We start from the raw sequence: 17,315 nt of genomic DNA, 5'->3' as shown, positions 1-17,315 counted from the left end.
CCACTGTACTAGCTGCAGCTAATAAATACCATCTTCTACGCCAGCCGAAGAGTCTGTGTCTCTGTTTTGACAAGGCAGGTGAATCGCGGGGATTTTAGGCGTACCCTGCGCCGCCGGGCCTTAAGGCTGCGGTTCTTGAACTGGCGCCCAATGTGGGGCGACTTCAGTGGTAGCGGTTGAGCCCGAGGGTCGTGAGGAGCCCCGCAAGAAAACTCCGGAGGAAGCGCACCACGTGATCGACCCCTGTATGTCGGAAGTGGACCGAAGGTCTTTGACGGCGCGGCTACTCCTCTCTGATGGCTGCTGACGACTGCTGCCCTGACTGTCACCCTGCCTTGGACCCTTCTGATGAGTTTTGGTAGAGCGAGACGATAGACGGACCTTTGCTGGTGTAGAACGATTCTTAGTTAAGTATTTGGTGAGTCGCTCCCACAGACCTTTGTTTTGCTTTGTTTTTTTTGTTTCTATTCAGATATTGCAATAGCTGAAGCCAAGGGGTAAGTACGATTGTACTATTTCACTGATCTATACCCCTTGTTGTTTGTGATCAGTCTAGAGAAGTGACGATGCCTGGGCTGAGTAAGTTCAAAAGATTTTGTTGTTTGGGTTGTACAAGGGATTCCCAGTTGGTGGAATCATGTCCGATCCCTCCGGTTGGAACTCCCACTTATGAGCGCTATTCGAAACATGGTATTGGTCCCATTATCTTTAAAGAGACATGGGTGCGATATACGAAAAATAGTGGTGTTTTGAGATGGCCCCAGAATGGTAGCTTTGATCCTGCTATATTAGATAGTTTGGAAACAATTCTGTTTAGAAGAAAAGCCTGGCCGGCCATGTTTGACTCCTTTCGCCTTTGGCGTAAAGAAGCCAAACAGAAAGAAATCAAACAAGAGAAAAAGGATAAGAAAGCACAAGACATGTCAGTCCTACAGGCTGCCCAGCAGTTTAAAGACAATGAAGTAGATGATGCGAAGGAGGTATCAGAGAGACAACATCGTATGGCGATAGATAGATGCTATCCGATGTTGCCTACTTCCTCTTTAGATAAAAGTAAGGAATTAGAAGAAGATTCCCTAATGTCTTGTCTATTGAATTCACCTCCGCCCTATGTTCAAAATGCAAATGCACCTCCGTTACCCCCTCCCGCAGCTCAACAAGTGGTTGCTCAATTACTGATTGCCCAGCAGCAGGTTCAGCCCCTTAATGCTTCTTTGCCTGCTTCTGCTCCGCCCTCGCAGCTTGTACTTCAGGCCCCACCTTCTCCCGCTCCTACTTTTCGGTCTGCTACTTTTCAGTCTCCGTTGCCTTCTACATCTGTAATACCTCCTATCCTCTCGAGGGATTCTCCTAATTCACAGAGGAGGAGAGCAGATGCTGTTTCAAGTTTCTTTTCTCCTTTTGTTAGGTCTATAAAAATGTCTCCAGCTTTCTCTAGACGACAATCTCGTGGTCAACTTCCCCTTGCAGACGTGAAAGTAGTTTTGGGTTCTCTTGCTCGTAAATGGATTGAGCATGGACCAGAATATAGTACTGAAGATATCATGAGTTGCTTTCACCAATGGGGGGAGCCCACACAGAGATATGTTTTCAACATTATGTGTCAAACTCTCATTAGAGTTTGGGAAGATATGGAGTTAGATACAGTTCCTTCGGAACTACTGAAATTACAAGCTGATTTTGATAAAGGTTTTATTGTAGGACATCGAGTTGAGGAGGCAGTGAGTAGACTCATTGCGTTTCGAACAATGTTTCTGTCCCTGTCCTTTTCCGAGGCTGATCCCGCCAATAATAAAGGTAGCAAGAATTATCCGATGCGTGAAGTTCCTCCCGTATGGAGAGAAGCAGTGATTGGTCCACCTCCAGTCCCTGCTCATTTCCAGCGTATTTGGGTTCACGAACCCTTGAAAAGGTCTGAAGTGTTGACACTTAAGCAAACTCTTCCCGACCCCCGTAAAAGTCCTGCTGGATATTACAAAGAATTGTCCCAAACAGTTGACGCTTGTATTATGAATTTGGCCGACATTGATATGTTATTTGGAAATGTTGTTCCGCAAGGTATATGGGCACGGATTCGTAGGGAAAATCATGTGGCTGAATTGGGTGGTGATTTGGCTGCTATTAGAGCTGCGTATGGGAATCAAGTGGGTGGTGCAAAACCCGAGGATTTGATTACGGCTCTTAAGGCAGAATAATAGAATTGATGAAGACAATGGTGCCTGCAGTGCGAGTAAATTGGGACAAGCTGGCCGCATGCAAGCAAAAGAAAGATGAAAGTGTCTCGGATTTCTTCACACGCTTCGAAGAAACGTTTATAGACCACAGTGGTCAGGATTTGAGTGTAGAGGGTGGTCAGCGATTGTTTGTAGACAAGTTTGTATATAATTTGCTTCCTGAATTATCGAATAAATTAAAGAGTTCTGAAAGTGCATGGGCTGTCTCTTCTCCTGCTAAGATATTGGCTACTGCACAGTATTACGAGAATAGGGATAAAGAAGAGAAAGAGAAGCAAGAGAAGAAAAATAAAGATTTGAAAACAAACGTTCTTTTACAGCAGGCGTATCCGCCTCGCTCGAATCAGCATCTGCAAAACTCTCAGTTTCAGCAGCCTCCACAGTTTCAGAGACTGTTACAGAAGCCTGAGTATTTCACGCCGCGGCGTTCATTAGGTCCTAATCAATGTGCATATTGTAGGGAAGAAGGACATTTCAAGAATAGTTGTCCGGTCTTATTGCAGCGTAATAATGGGATGTCAGCTCCCCGAGGTCGTGGTAGTTTTCAGACAGGATCTAGAGGTAGAGGACGAGGTGCGCCCTCTCAGGAGCAGCGTTCTCTTACCCCATCTACTTCAAATTACTTTGATCAGCAGACAGTTCCATCTACACAGTATTACAATGATGATTACTACGTTGAAGAGAGGGCTGACAATTTTCAGACTGAATAGGACAGCCATGGACGAAGTGAGGGAGTTGTGTTGATTCCAGTAGACCAAAATGGGCCGTATGTTACTGTCAACGCAATGGGTGTTTCAGAACAGTTTCTTTTGGATACTGGTGCGATGAGAAGTTCTATCATTTATTCTAACCTCCCTATGGCACCTTTGTCTGGCTTAATAAATACCTCTGTGGGATTTTATGGCGCTCCAGTCCGTAATCCGGTTTCTTGCCCCTTGCCTGTTTCGATTGGTCCTTATGATTTGGAAGCTCCACTTATCTTGACAACTGGTTGTGGTGAGAATTTACTGGGTTTGGATCTGTTGAAAAGATTGCATGCAACGTTGTATTGTTCCCCTTCTGGTGTACATCTTACGTTAGGAAAAAGATTGATGTCCCCTATGTATTTATCACGGGACCAGTTTCCACCTGAGTTACTTTCTCTCCCAGAAAGACTTTGGGCCACGGGCCCGAATGACGTGGGTCGTCTTGCAATCCCACCGTATGTTGTCACAGTTAAAGATAATGTTAGAACGCCACGCATTCCCCAATATCGTATTTCTAGTGACGGAGAGAGAGTACTGTTGGCTATTGTTGATGATTTTATTCGGAAAGGTGTGGTCGAAGAGACCAGAGGCAATGTTTGTAACAGTCCTGTTCTTCCGATCCTTAAGAGGACGGATCCTTCACAGCCTCCTATCTATAGATTTGTTATTGACCTAAGGGAAGTCAATAAAATAATGATACCACAGTTCCCTATTGTTCCGGACATCACAGCTTTATTGACGATGATTCCTGCTTCAGCGGCTTGGTTCTCGGTGATAGACCTTAAGAACGCTTTCTTTAGCATTCCCATTGCTGAAGAAAGTAGGGATATCTTTGGTTTCTCTTTGGGTGGCCGAAGTTTCCGATTTAAAAGAGCTCCTCAGGCTATTGTGAAAGTCCCTCTATTTATAGCAAAGCTCTTAAATGTCAACTTGATACGTTCTCTTTGCCTTCAGGTGCTACGCTTGTTCAGTATGTGGATGATTTACTGGTGGCTGCTGATACGGAAGATGTGTGTAGGAATGTGACTGTTGCGTTGTTGCATCATTTGGCTGTTTTGAATCATAAAGTATCGCCCTCCAAGTTCCGGTATGTCCGACAAGAAGTGACCTATTTAGGTCATCTCTTGTCGAAGGAGGGAAGGCGATTGACCCCAGAACGTATTCATGCTATTTCACAGATGTCTGTACCCACCACACAGAGAGAAGTGCGTGCCTTTTTGGGTATTACTTCCTACTGTAGACAATGGATTCCCAATTTTTCACTTCTGGCGAAACCATTGGTGGCATTAACGTTGAAAGATATGCTCCATCCTCTCCCTTGGACGGATGAATGTCAGAAAAGTTTTGTTGATTTACGTGCCCTGTGTTCCGCTCCAGTGTTGGGTACCCCAGATTATAGTAAGACCTTTACGTTGTACGTACATGAGAGAGAAGGTTGCGCGTTGTCAGTTTTAACACAGCAATTCGGAGATAAGCAGAGGCCATGTGCCTATTTCTCAGCTACATTAGACCCAGTAGCTAAAGCTTTGCCCAGTTGTCTCAGAGCTACAGCAGCTGCCACAATTTCTATTAGACAGTCTGCCGGATTAGTACTGGATAACAGACTTATTGTTATGGTTCCACATGCAGTGGATACCTTCCTAAATAGAACCAAGACGCAGCATCTCACGAGTGCTCGTTTGGTTACGAGCTGACGCTTCTAGCGAGCCATATACATATCAAAAGATGTAACACGTTGAATCCAGCTACACTGTTGCCACTCCCGGATGAGAAAGACAATCAGGAAAAGCATGATTGTTTTCTTCGAACAGAAGAAGATACGAAGGGGAGGATTGATCTAAAGGACACTCCGCTCAATGACCCGGATGGGATCCTATGGGTGGACGGTTCTTGTTTTAAGCTTCCGAATGGAGAAACCACTTCTGCCTATGCTGTCACCATCTTATGCACAATTGTTGAGACGGCACGTGTTTTACATAATTCAGCCCAAGCAGCTGAATTGATAGCTTTGACTAGAGCGTGTGTGCTGTCAAAGGGAAAGAGAGTGAATGTGTACACGGATAGTCAGTACGCCTTCGGTGTTGCGCGTAGTTTCGGAAAGCTCTGGAGAGAGAGGGGATTCTTTACCTCCCACAGGACAAAGATTCAGCATGGTCAGTTAGTGACTGATCTTCTTGAGTCACTTACCTTACCTACACAGATAGCGATCATAAAGTGCAGTGCACATAAGAAAGTCACAGATGATGTGGGTCGTGGAAATGCATTTGGCAGATGAAGTAGCGAAAACTACAGCTAGAAACACTACTATTTGAAGGTATGTGGCAGGCCCTGCAAATTGGGTGAGGGAAATTGGAATGTGTGAAGACACGATTGAGAGTGTGAAAACGATTCAGGGAGAGGCTACTGAGAAAGAATTGAGTATGTGGAAAGAAAGGACGGGAATGTTAGATTCAACGGGTTGTTGGACAGAGTTGTCGGAACATCAGCGATGGTTGTTACCGGACGCTTATGTGTTGCCAGTCGTGACTATGGCTCATGGCCCAGCTCACATTAGTGCAAAAGGCATATGTAAGCTTTTGGCTCCGGTATGGCAGAATGAAGGAATTCCGAAATGTGAAGAAAATGTGGTTAAGCATTGCATTGTTTGTTTAATGCATAACCCAGGAAAGGGTACCCCAACCCCAGCAGGTCATTTTGCTCCCCCGTCATATCCTTTTGAAGTGTTGCAGATCGATTACATTCACATGGATCGCTGAAACAATCTCAAGTATGTTCTGGTGGTGGTATGTGCCTTTTCCCGTTAGATAGAGGCCTATCCCTTGAAAGATAACACTGCTCTGTCAACTGCTAAAGTATTGATTAAGGAATTCTTTCCTAGATTTGGTTTGCCGCGCATTGTCTGGAGTTATTCTTATTGTTAACTGAAGCTTGTATAGCGCCAAATCACCGTCAGGTCTCTAGGCGCTTATGACAGAAGAAGATGGCACTAGCAGAGTGGGTGAAAGGAAAAGATGCGTGAGGCCATGGCACTAAGCGATACTTAAGGCTTCCCTAAACAGGAGTGTTTTTAGAGACTTCCTGAAATGCAACAGATTTGATTCCTTGCGAAGAGACTCTGGAAGTTTGTTCCAGATCTGTGGAACCACCACTGAAAAGGATCTGCCTCCCTTCGTTGCAAATTTATAGCGGTGCATAAACTTTTGATCTCCACCCGTTGTTTTATGGGGAGCCAATGTAGCTTACACAGCAGTGGAGATGCATGAGTCCGTCTAGGTAGCCTAAAGATCAGCCTAGCTGCGTCATTCAAGACCACTTGCAGACTATTAATCAATTTTTTGGGCAGTCCCAGATACAGGGCGTTCCCATAATCTAATCTTGAAATTATTGTGGCGGAGACGATTGTACGAAGCGTGGAAGAGGAAAGAAGAGGGACTAGCTTACGTAGCTGTCTAATTAGATTTGTGCAGGTCCCAAAAACTGAGAAAATCTGGAGTGACAATGGAAGTGAATTTGTGGGCCAGATTATGCAGAAAGTATGTTCTTGTCTTGGTATAAGACAAAAATTCCATGCGGCAAACCATCCACGGTCAGCGGGTTTGGTTGAGTGTTACAATGGTATGCTCAAGATTAAGCTGGCGAAGATGCAAGCCAGTGCAGGTCTTGCTTGGCCTGATGCATTGCCCCTAGCTCTTTTGTCAACCAGAACTACTGTGCACTCTCTTACGGGACTTAGCTCATATGAAGTAGTATTTGGACGCCCAGCTAATGTTTGGGGCATCCCCCATCCCAAAAGATACTCAGACATACCATATTCTCTGTTAATTGACTATTTACATGATCTGACTACTAAATTAAGTGTTATTCGTCAACAGGTGCAAAGTGTTTTGCCGGAGGCCTCCACAGACCCAGGTCACACCATCTTGCCCGGTGACTGGGTCTGCGTCAAGAATTTTCAACGGACTAAGAATTTGGAGCCTCGTTGGTCTACGCCTACGCAGGTTCTGCTCGTCACTCGCACGGCTGTAAAAGTGGTTGGCAAGCGAAACTGGGTGCATGGAGTGCACTGAAAAAAGGTGCCACTTCCATTACCCTTTGATCAGTGGATTCGCAGTGGTGTAAGAGAATTGGATACTGCAGCGGTTCCTTGTTTTGTTCCATTCAGTGATGCTCAAATTTATGGGACTCAGTCTGAAAAAGCAGATGACGATATTCTTCAAGCTGCTGTGCCTGTGCATCATCGAATAGACACTACGAATCCAGAAACATTGTTTAAGGATCAGACCGTGCCGAGCAAAACCCGCTACAACTTAAGACCAAGAGCCAACGAACAGAACTGAATATTTTTTCTTGAATACTTCTTTTATTAATTAAAAGATATTTCTTTTTTAGGTCCTTTTTGTCTTTTTTAGTGTGATATTAGTATTAGATGTGCCATCTGTCTCCGTTGCAGGGTCACAGTAGGAGACTCAGACTGTAACCTGATTTTGTTCCTTTAGAAAGTGGCTAGTGCCTCAGGATATACAGAAGTGATTAGCTGAGTAATTAAGGAAGAGTGCCGTGAGCGACATTTTTTTAAATAAAGATGGATGGTACAACAATCGTAAGTAGGGAAAATAGGAAGCAAGAAATGAGATCAAAATATTGTAAATTATTGTGTAGTCGTTTTGGCGTAACTTTGTGTGTTCTTATGTTTTTGTGTATTCTATTAGCTTGCACAGGTTGGATTGTTAATGTCTTACAATCAAGAAATGTTGCTAATTCTACAACTTCTTTGCCTTCTCTTTTTTCTGTCTCTTCACACAAAATGCATACTCTACCCCCTCATGAACAGATAAGGAGAGCTGAGTATATGAATAATACGTTTATTCAGTTGTTGCACCAACATCAGTTGGCCATTAATATGACTGATTGTTGGGTGTGCGGACTCATGCCACACAATACACAAAAGGGAATGCCATATTTGGTTTTTCCTTTCTCATATGAAGGTTCAGCTTGGGCCTATTTGACAATATTTTCAGCCGCATACCACAACAGACTCAGAAGCCCTGTGAGAACTTCTGGGAATGGACTAGATTTTAGTCACAGCTCCTTGATTAAAGGCATAGTGGTTATGGCCAAGATTATGGAGAAGAGTAAGATTCCATTAGATGAAAAGAAAGCTTATGATGGATGGAATGTTACCCACTATGTCTCCATCCTTGGTGACAAAACTAGAAAAGGCGAGTCTTCCCCAGTGTGGACTGTGCCCCATAAAGGTAATTTTTGTCTCCAAATTAACAGCAAGAAAGCTGATGACGAAAATCAGAAATGTACATGTACATATATTTTCTCATCCCTTGATTTCCCTCCTTTAGTTCAGTCTCAGGGAACATGTTTTGTTTGTAATGATCAAGCGTATACTTGGCTACTTTCCAACTTTTCTGGAACTTGTTACATAGCTTTCCTCCTTCCCCCTACATATACGGCTTCGTCAGACCACCAAAGAGTTAGACATAGCAGAGGTGTATTTGATGCCAAAGACACGGCAGAACAAGAGGGAAGAGATTTCCTTAAAGGATTCCTTCCCTTTTGGGGCCCAATGGTCAACAGTAGACACATTAGGCAATTGGTTCGAGTGGTTGAGACCACTATTAATGTTACTGCAGGTGCAATAGGTGACAATACAGCAGAACTTCAAGCTGACCGTCTTATGACGCTGCAAAATAGAATTGCGCTAGATGTGATCTTAGCAGACAGAGGAGGTGTCTGTAGATTGATCGGATCTAGTTGCTGCATTTATATTCCAGATGACGCTCCTGCAGTATACCAAGCCATTTCCAAATTGCACACTGTCTCCGAGTCGATTCATCAGGACGAAGGAGATTGGTCTTTTATGGGATGGTTTTGGGGAACATTGCCAACTTGGGAATGGAAGATCTTAACGTTCCTTGGAGCAATTTTAGCCGTCATATTCTCTTGTTGCCTATGCGTTCAGTGTGGTCCTGCAGTTTGTGGCCTGTTGGCTACTTTATGTGTCCCACGATCTGCTGCTCAGAAGACAGAGAATATTAGAATGATGGTGCAGCAACAGCTCGAAGATCTCATGAACATCAGTGTTGATTCTGACTCAGATTAGCATGAGTCGTTTTTTTTTTGCCCAAGTAATGTCAAAAGAAGGGTCTGAGGTTCTGTAAATTACGAATTTGTTCGTGCTCAGCCTCCATTTTGTGATCGCGGCCATTTTATGTTGCCCTCACTCAGGCAGCTCGGTGAACGCAATGTTTTTGTCGTTTCTGCTTTGCGTGTCAGGTGGCTTCCTCGCCTATGTTTACTAACGAGTGTCAGGGTCTGGCCGAGTACACTAATTCCTGTCTGAGCTGATTAATCCCCGTCCGGACTGCATGTCATTTCACACCATTGTTTCCTTTAAGTTATCTTATCTGCTGTCCTTCGCTACATGTCTCATGCATTCTCCTGTTTATCGACTGTCCTTCTACAACACGCAGCTGTGTTTTCTCTGCTTGTAAATCGAATTGTGTGGATTCACTTGTGATTTGCTTAAGGGGTCGAATGACAAACAGAACCGGGAACTTGAGTTGCTTTGGGTTTTAAAACATTGTCTATAACGTTTGCCTATAGCTCATGCTCGTGTGTGATTGCATTTTGCATTGTATTACATCGTATATAAACCTGTGCGCCACGGAGTTAAGTGGCAGTCTCTTTTGAACCTCGTTGTACTGACGACTTCTAAGACCACTGTACTGGCTGCAGGTAATAAATATCATCTTCTACGCCAGACGAAGAGTCCGTGTCTCTGTTTTGACAAGGCAGGTGAATCCCGGGGATTTTAGGCGTACCCTGCGCCGCCGGGCCTTAAGGCTGCGGTTCTCCAACGGTACACACTCACGTCACTTTTCAGCTCGCCATCCACTGTGAAAGCAATATGTTTCTTTTAAACCCTGACGAAAGTAGAGAGGATCGTACTGAGTTATAGAATATAAGGTGCCATTTTAAGGTGGTGTGTTTGCGTTTTATTAGTGGTGGCACCCAATGGCTACAGAAGGTTATAATCATAACTTTCTCATATTATGAGGCCCGACAGTCAAACGGGTCGAGCATTTATGCTACAGTGGGACTAACCTTGCAAAACAAAAAATAAAAAAATTAAATATGGTGATACGAAACACCAAGCAAAAAGGGAAAGGAAAAACATCTTATTATTCCTTTTCTGTTTTGTAACACACACCCCACACACACACAACCCCACCCCCACACACCCAGACCCTCCTCCACACACACACCCCACACACACAACCCCCCACACAACCCCACACACACAACCCCCCACACACACACCCACACACACCCCTACACACAACCACCCCCACACAAACAAACCCACACACACACACACACACAACCCCACACACATACAACCCCCCACACACACAGAAGTTGGAGGCATGACTATGAGGAATCTAATAGGCTGCAGTGGAAGAATAAAATCTTGGAATATAAGAGTCTGATCAGGAAATCTAAGGCTGGCTACTTTTCGTCCTTGATTTGTAATGCTACCAACAGCTCTAGGAGTATTTTTAACATACTAAACAGTCTTACAAGTCCTGAGTGTACCAAGAACTCTATTGTCCCGTCTCAGGAGCTCTGTGAGAGTCTTGCCAAATTCTTCAAGGAGAAAATTGAGTTAATCATTGAGGATTTGGAGGACTCCCCTGAGAGCGGTGGACTCTTGGCCACCGGACACGGGTCTTCGGTTGATAAGACTAATGATCCAGTTTGGCAGTTGGGTGAACCTTTACTAGAGCTTCCACTTCTGACGAGAGAAGCCTTTAGTGGGCTGGCCCGGGGGATTTCCTCTGGATCTCCTTCGGACCCCGTGCCACATAAGATTTGGAAGGAGTAAGAGGAGGAATTATTTCCGACTCTTCGCCTAATTGGTAATCAATCTCTTGCCACTGGTATTGTTCCATCCCAGTGGAAGCAGGCTGTGATATCTCCCCTGTTGAAGAAGCCTTCCTTAGACCCTGAATGTTCAAGAAATTATAGACCAATCTCCTTGCTGCCTTTCCCAGCCAAAATTGTTGAGTGTATGGTCAGTTCTACTCTCTCAAAACACCTGGAACAGCATCACTTATTAGAGGGGGATCAATTTGGCTTCCGGCCAGCTCATGGGACCGAAACGGCATTGGTCACCGCCGTGGACAAGCTTCAAAGGTGTGCAGACAGGGGACAGGCAGCGGTTCTGATTCTGCTTGACATGTCTGCCGCCTTTGATACGGTTAACCATAAGATTTTACTGGGTCGTTTAAGTGATGCGGGGATGAAAGGTAGTGCTTTGTTGTGGTTTCCCTTATAATCCGGGCAAAACTATCATTTAAGTCCTGAAGATGATCCCTTTATAATTTGAGCGCGGGATCGAAACGTCGACTCCTATGAGTGGGCATACACTGAATTAATATATATCTGTATCTGTATGTACTACTCCAGGAGATACTGTTAACTTCTGACTCGAAACAGTACCCTGTCTGCTCTTTTCCTTTGCCTGAAACACCCCTTTCACCCTCTTCTATTCTCTTATTTCAATTCTCCCGGTACGGCACAGGAGTGTGCTTTACTGCAATGAATTGTTGTTGTAGAAATGTATTTTGACCAAGAATCTTTTTTATCTGATTAATAAATTCCCTGTCCGGCTGGGCAAGGAACATAAATATATAGCAACCTATTGTGGTCTGTATAACAATTGTCTATTATTTTACTTTTGCTTAGGACCTTTGTTTCCCAAAACTTGTTGTGGTTTCGGTCATTCTTGCAGGACAGACAGCAGGCGGTGTCCTTGCTTCCTTTTCAATCTGGGTTTTCTCATGTTCCACACGGGGTGCCACAGGGATCAGCAATTAGCCCCATCCTCCTCAACCTATACTTAAGACCTCTGATCTTGCTTATCAAAGCCTATAAATTTAAGATAATAAACTACGCGGATGATACGCAGATGATCCTCTCCTTTGAGGGAGACAAATCGATTCCTGTGGAGGTATTCCACAATTGTCTGCGGGATACGTCACACTGTCTGAAGAACAACTCTCTTCAATTTAATGCTGGGAAGACGGAGGTGCTTTTCAGCACTGGGAATAAGATCTCCTGTCCTTTACCTAAGACCAGAAAATGTTTAGCCCCCTGAGACAACGACTACAGTGCGGCCAGTGGAATCAGTCCGCAACTTAGGGGTTATGCTTGATCAGAAGTTGAGCATGGAGACTCACATTAAAAAAACGACCTCCTGTTGTTTTGCTATCCTGTGGTCTTTGCGGAAGATAATGCCATTACTTCCACTTCAGGCGCGCGCCATAGTGGTCAGGTGTACTATCCTTAGCAGGATAGATTATTGTAATGCCCTACTATTGGAGTCCCCTGGCTTTTTGTTGGACAGGCTTCAAAGAATGCAATCAGCGGCCGCTAGGCTGGTCCTGGGGCTTCCTAGGAGAGCACATGCGCCGGTAGCCCTGGAGAAACTTCATTGACTCCCGGTGAGACAGAGGGTACAATTTAAGGCCCTTTGTCTAGTTTTTAAATCACTTCATGGAATAGGTCCTCTACCCCTGCAAGCTAAATCTGCCGGGTATACCCCAGCCAGGCGGCTGCGCTCTTCAGCGGCTAGGCTGGTGATAGTGCCTAGGTTTAAGAAGGTTAGATCAGGGGGTAGATCTTTTGAGGTGGCTGCTGCCAAATTATGGAATCTGCTCCCGTGCAAGAGTAGGCAAACTGAGGAGCTTCTCCCCTTTAGGAAAAAGGTTAAAACTTGGCTTTTTCCCAAGTGATGTAATCCGACTGTCCTGCTCCGTCTGACTTTTGTCCTGTCCTTCTTTTGAGCTTCCAGCACCAGGATGCCTGCAAGGTGATAGTGCGCTTTATAAGACTAGTAAATAAGTAAATAAATAAATAAACACACAACCCCCCACAAACAACCCCCCACACATACAACCCCCACACACACGACCCCCCCACACACAACCCCCCCACACACACCCACACTCCACGCACACAGACACCCCACATACACAATCCCCCCACACACACCCCCACACACACAACCCCACACACACACAACCCTACCCACACACACAACCCCCTACACACACAACCACCTATCTATCTATCTATCTATCTATCTATCTACCCCCCCACGCACACAACCACCATCTATCTATCTATCTATCTATCTATCTATCTATCTATCTATCTATCTATCTATCTATCTATCTATAGCTATCTATGGCCCTCACTCTATCTATCTATGGACCTCACTCTAGCTATCTATCTATCACCCTCACTCTATCTGTCTATCTGTCTATCACCCTTATTCTATCTATCGCCGTCACTCTATCTATCTATCACCCTCAGTCTATCTATCTATCTATCTATCTATCTATCTATATATATATCTATCTATCTATCTATCTATCTATCTATCTATCTATCTATCTATCTATCTATCACCCTCAGTCTATCTATCTATCTATCTATCTATCTATCTATCTATCTATCTATCTATCTATCTATCTATCTATCTATCTATCTATCTATCTATCTATCGCCCTCACTCTATCTATCTATCGCCCTCACTCTATCTATCACCCTCACTCTATCTATCTATCTATCTATCTATCTATCTATCTATCTATCTATCTATCTATCTATCTATCTATCTATCTATCACCCTCACTCTATCTATCTATCACCCTCACTCTATCTATCGCCCTCACTCTATCTATCACCCTCACTCTATCTATCTCCCTCAATATATCTATCTATCTATCTATCTATCTATCTATCTATCTATCTATCTATCTACCTATCTATCTATCTATCTATCTATCTATCACCCTCACTCTATCTATCTATCGCCCTCACTCTATCTATCGCCCTCAATCTATCTATCTATCTATCTATCTATCTATCTATCTATCTATCTATCTATCTATCTATCTATCTATCTATCTATCTATCTATCTATCTATCTATCTAGCTATCTAGCTATCTATCTTTCTATCTATCTAGCTATCTATCGCCCTCTGTCTATCTATCTATCCCCCTCACTCTATCTATCTATCTATCTATCTATCTATCTATCTATCTATCTATCTATCTATCTATCTATCTATCTATCTATCTATCACCCTCACTCTATCTATCGCCCTCACTCTATCTGTCTATCTATCGCCATCACTCTATCTATCTATCTATCTATCTATCTATCTATCTATCTATCTATCTATCTATCTATCTATCTATCTATCTATCTATCTATCTATCTATCTATCTATCTATCTATCTATCTATCTATTGATCGTCCTCACTCTATCTACCTGTCTAGCTATCTATCGCCCTCACTCTATCTATCCATCTATCTATCTATCTATCTATCTATCTATCTATCTATCTATCTATCTATCTATCTATCTATCTATCTATCTATCTATCTATCTATCTATCTATCTATCTATCTATCTATCTATCTATCACACTCACTCTATCTATCTATCTATCTATCTATCGCATCACCACAGCATCACTCAGCATCACCACAGAATCACTCAGGGGCACAACAACATCACTATGCGCTACCACAGCATCAGTGAACTCCACAGCATCACTCGTCGCCACCACAACATCACTCAGCACCACCACAGCATCAATCTGTGCAACCATTCAACAACAACTGGTTCAAATATGTTCTCTCAATGTTTCAAGCTTTATTACAAATGTCACAAAAAGATGTTAATATTTCACTTCTGTTCTTGGATTTTCGTCACAATAAAATAGACTGAACATAATCTTCACAAAAGTTATTTACAAAAGTGTAAGCTATTGCCATTATAAATTACAATAACTTTTATTTAAGTATTAATTATTTAAAAAAATTAATGTAATATCAATACATCTAAGTCACGTAAATACAACACATATTGCATTACAAATGCTTTAAGTGTCACATTTGAGAAAGTTAAAACTGTTGGCGTTGTAAATGACAAAGCTATTAATTTCGCTATTTTCAAAACCAACACATAAACAAAATATTTGTCATTTACAATACCAATAGCTCAAACTATTCCTAATGCGAGACCTATTGCATTGCAAATGCTTGTCTTAAAGTAGGCTGGGGCTTTCCCATGGAGTGTTTTATAGGCTAGGCAGAGTGCCTTAAAAGTAATCCGATGGGAGATCGGGAGCCAATGCAATTGTCCAATGGATGACCTAATTGATTGAAATGTAGGAATGTTTAGAAGAAATTGTGCATCCGCATTTTGAATAGTCTGCCGTTTCTTAAGTGGACCTTTTGGAAGTCTGATATAGAGACTATTACAATAATCCAGTCGAGATAGAACTAAGGGGATAACCACCGTCTTCAGGAGATCAACAGGAAGATTTTTTTTGACCATTCTAAGCCAATGGAAGGAGGAGGAAGTAACCCAGTTGACTTGTTCTTTGCATTTTAACTCACTATCCTACAGGAACCCCAAGTGTTTTACTTTGGCTAAAGGTGCAGGTGCCATGCCCAAGTCCAAGGGCCACCAGTTAGGAGACCAGATGGACGTATTATTGCTGAACTGAATAAGCTCTGTTTTTGAGGAATTAAGCTTCAAGCAATTGCTGACCATGCATCTACTCACTGCACTCATACAATAGTTAACTGTATTACCTGAATAATTTTCACATTTCGCCAGAGAGATTAATATTTGTGTGTCATCGACGTAAGATGCCAAGGCCAGGTCAAATGATTTGATCAGAGAAGCAAGCGGAGTGACATAAAGTTTAAACAAAGTAGGTGGCAGATAAGAACCCTGAGGCACCTCACAAGGCAGGCAGTATGGCTCTGAGTTAAAAGCACCAATTGATACCACTTGTCGGCGTCCCGAAAGAAAGGATTTAAGTAACACCAATGCTGAGTCACCAATCCCTAAATACTGCAGGTGGTCAACCAAAATCTCATTATTGACCATATTAAAAGCCACCAAGAGATCCAACAGGATCAAGATTGCATTACCCCCTGTCAAGCGATTATCTAATTTCTTCTGTAACTGTGACCAGAGCAGTTTCGGTACTGTCATTATCTCTAAAACAAAACTGGTATCATCTAAAAGATGATTAGCTTCAATGAAAGGAGAGAATTAAAGATTCATGACTTTTTCTGCTACTTTAGCCTGATAGGGAAGTCACGCTATGGGTCCGTAATTGTTGGAATCCAGAAGGTTAAGATTAGGTTTCTTTAAGAGAGGCAGCACTGAAGCTGCTTCCAGGCAGTAGGGAAAATCCCTGAGTTATACATGGTGGAGAAGATGGCAAAAAGATGACATGCTATAACTTCTGGGACCAGGTGACCAATCTTAGGGGTCACGGGTTATAGGGAGATCCTGTTTTAATCTTTGGAATAAGTTTAGCAATCTGTGCAACTGAGGGGGTCTTGAATTGTCTGAAACTAAATGACTTCTGGCTTGAGTTTGTGGATACATTTTAAGAACAGCTTTTGGTAAAATTGTTGAAAATATTCAGAATATTTTCTTGGAAGGAATGGGCTATGGAGTTAAAGAATTTTTGATTATTAATTGCATGTCCGATCCCACAGGGGTAGGCAATTTTTTAATAGTTTGAAAAGAGTTTTGGAGACATTGGTGGCTGTATTAATTTGTAATATGTACTATATATGGATTTGGCAGTCAAAATTGATTTTCTTTAACTACCTAGACAGGATTTATACTTCTCTCTATTATATTCTGAACGTCATTTGCACTCTTGTCTTCACCATTCCTGTTTAATTGGTCTAAGAGAATTGTCAAACCAGGGCTGAGACATCTTACCTTTATTGATTTTTTAACCCTCAACCGGTGCAACATCGTTAAGGGTTGAACAGATCCATTTATGATAATCCTCTACATCTGATCTGGATTAGTCTCATTAATGACAGATGATTGTGATAATCGAGAGTCCAGGTCGAGGGTTTGGATTCTGTGCCATGCTCGGTTCGCCTGGTGTAGTTTCTGAGGCCTAGGAAGGGAGTTACTATGTAGTTTTAAATTCCACATTACTGCGTAATGATCTGTCTAGATTAATGGCAGCGTATGAGTAAATTCAATGTCAGGGTTATTAGTAGAAATCCCATCTAATAGGTGGCCCAAAAGAGGATTGAGCCCCTCCACTAGAGCTAACAATGTTCTTGGCCCAGGAGGGTTATAAATAAGCAGGCTTTTGAATGAATGGGTTTTTGTGACTTCGATGTAGAAAGTCACTGCCTCTAGGCATTCAGCGGTGACTAGATTAAACAAGACTTGCAGGTGTTCACTAT

This window comes from Lissotriton vulgaris, chromosome 7 (assembly GCF_964263255.1).
Source record: "Lissotriton vulgaris chromosome 7, aLisVul1.2, whole genome shotgun sequence".
Taxonomy (NCBI): Eukaryota; Metazoa; Chordata; class Amphibia; order Caudata; family Salamandridae; genus Lissotriton; species Lissotriton vulgaris.
This window is presented reverse-complemented; position numbering follows the sequence as displayed.